Consider the following 3,040-nt stretch of genomic DNA (forward strand, 5'->3'; position numbering starts at 1 on the left):
GGAACCATGCATGAACTGAGGTAAGTTGCATATTTTTTAATATATACTCATGTACAATGTATATTCAAATGTACCCCCTCCATTCCAAAATAATCGTAGCTTTAGGATTTTCAAGAGTAAAGATTTGTGAAGTTTGACAAATCCTGAAAGTTCAATTCAAGAGAACCGAAAACGTTAATGCTTCTGCTCCCAAATATTGAACGAAGCGCCAAATAGGCCTCTGGTCACCCGAAACCGCGCGAGACTAATGTTTTGGTGGTAGGAAATTACTGTCCTGACTCTGGCCCGTGTAGCCTATCGGCCCGATGTCCAAAGGTCTAAACCGGGGTAGGTTTGTAACTTCACCAAGACGCCAGAGAAGCATTCATACGCCGTGGGCGCCTACCCATGCGCTCGGCCGAAATCTATCCCGCCCACATTTGGGACACCTGACATGACTGTCCTACCCCCAACCCGCAATATGTCCGAAATTTTAGATGGGGGGAAAGTTTGTAACTTTCCCCAAATTTCAAACAAGCGCGTCTCAAACCGAAACATTGTTCCCCCTTAGTTCCCCGCCTCCCTCTGTATCCCCATTCATACTCCGTGGGCGTGAAAACACCCTCTCCACCAGCCGCGAAACCCCAGCCTCCTCCTTCCTCCACCCCATAGCGGCCAATCCACCGCCGCCTCCTCCATCACGCCGGAGCCAGTACCCCGACGTCGTCGTCCAACGCAACCGCAACCGCAACGCCCTCAAGGACTTAGCAGCTGAAGCCGAGGCAGAGCTGCCTCCACGACGCCGACGCCGACGTGCGACCGTACCAGAACCACTCCGACCACGCCGTCCTGCGCCTCACTGTTGCGGCTCCACTGTCGCAACCGTCCACCGCACCGGAGCTGTTCCCGCTACGCCGTCGTTCGCCGCCTCGGATCTGCTTCCCGCCGCCGACAGACGGCCACCGCACCACACTCAACAACTTGGCCATGGTTCGTCCAAGGCTGCACCGTCCTCCACAACTTCTGGTTTCCGGTGAACAACAGAAGATCGTCGGAAACAGAAGGAGGACACAACACTACCAGCAGAAAGAGGTACTCCTCTTCCCATATTTGTGCAAATCTTACGTCTCCGCTCACACCGTATTCATCCCACGAAAGAAACTAGTTGAGCGCTTTCTTACTGCATCTTCTTCGTGATACTAAATGCACAAGGTTTCCTCCCTTTTACTATTTCACCTTTGCTAGAGGTCAGTAGCCCGCCTAGATTTCAATTCAGGGTCAGTCAAACCGCAATTAAAAGAAGCAGCACCCGCTGAGGCACGCGGAGCACCTAGTCCGCCTGCTCCCCGGGGAAGCGGGGTGTGGGGCGCAGGAGCTGCTTACGCCTGATCTGGAGGTCGGCGGGGCTTGAATGGATGGCCGGGGGGCGGTGCCAAGCACGGCGGTGCGGTGAGGTCGAGGGGAGGGCGCAGGCAGGGGAGGAATACTGGGCCGGTGGTCATTGGCGTTTCGAGGAAGACACTAACTGGCTGGAGGTAGATGAAGGCGATCTGGTCATTCTTTGTACATCGGACAGTGCAGAAAAAATGGACTAACCTATTTGTTTTCAGTCGACTGTTATTTCCATAGAATCATGTAGTAATTTAGTGTGCCATGCATGTTGTAGAGCTATCATATGTCTCCCGTCATTTATTTCTCACCGACCTGCTATTTGCTACCTTTACACTGTACTAATTGTGTGCACACTTCACCCATATAGACACTATTGTTTTTTTATGCATGGGTATTTCAGACTCTGACGCAGTGTTGATGAATGTAGAAAAGAAAAGACAGAAGTTGCTCCAGTGTAATTCAAAGATAAGCACTAAGCGTTCCAGTGCTCTAACAGGTGCAGTGTCAGCAGTTGGAGACAGTAAACGTAGCTCTGCAGTTGATGATCTCAATTGCCACACACAACCATCCCAGGTGCTTGCTTTAACTTCGCGCTGTCAAATGTGGTTGCATGTTGCATATGGTGTCTAGCTTGTATTGCTTCCAATTTGGTTAAATTGCATCTGCTTACTTTACACATTATACCTTTGATAATGACATGCCTTCCTGTTTTCGATACATACTACATATGTCTATTAACCATGTTCGTACATCAAACTAATGCTCTTTTGTATCCCTCGTCAATCACTTATGATGAGACAGTCACCCGGGTGGGTTACTGTGAGACCCCATACTCGTTTAAAGAGTGCAGTGTCATCCTCCCCACATGATTCTCAAGAAACAGCAAGGCTAAATGAAGATAGTCAACGTAGCTCTCTAGTTGATCACCGCAATTCCCCCACACCACCATCGCAGGTGCTTGCTCTTACTTGGCAGTGTGATATGTGGTTGCATGTTGCATATGGTGTCTAGCTTGTAATGCTTCTAATTAGGGTAAATTGCATCTGCTTAGTTTACACACTATACCTGTGAATATGACATGCCTTCCTATTTTTGGTACACACTACATCTATGTGTTAACCTTGTTCTTACATGAAACTACCTCTCTTCTGTATCCTGCATCAATCACTTACGATGAGTCACCTTTATTCGTTGCATATTGCATATTATTTCTAGCCTGTTGCCATGTATTGCTTCTAATTTGGTCAAATACATTTGTTAGGGCACCCTTTTAATTTGGCAGAGTGATATTGGTTTCATCTTTCATATGGTTTCTAGCTTGCATCGATTCTAACAAGTTCAAGCACCTTGTGCTTAGTTTACACTTTATACATCATACATGTCAATATGTCACGCCGTCCTGTTTTTCATACATATTCCATCCTCCTATCATGCGGCTGCCTTACATGAAAGTAGTGTTCGTCAGTATCATGCATCAATGAGTTCTGAAGAGCAAATTTTATTCCTTTTTCTTGTGGGTTTGACTTGACAAGGCAAAATCAAGAAAGAGGAAGGAAAAGAGTAAGGAAGGCGATGATGGTGGTCCTCTGCAGCAACGTAAACGGAGCATCTGTACCGATTCTCCTTGTACTGATAGTGCATTACAAGGTCCAAGTCTCCGCTCCCCTAC

The sequence above is a fragment of the Triticum urartu genome, chromosome 4, assembly GCF_003073215.2.
Source record: "Triticum urartu cultivar G1812 chromosome 4, Tu2.1, whole genome shotgun sequence".
In the NCBI taxonomy this organism is placed as follows: domain Eukaryota; kingdom Viridiplantae; phylum Streptophyta; class Magnoliopsida; order Poales; family Poaceae; genus Triticum; species Triticum urartu.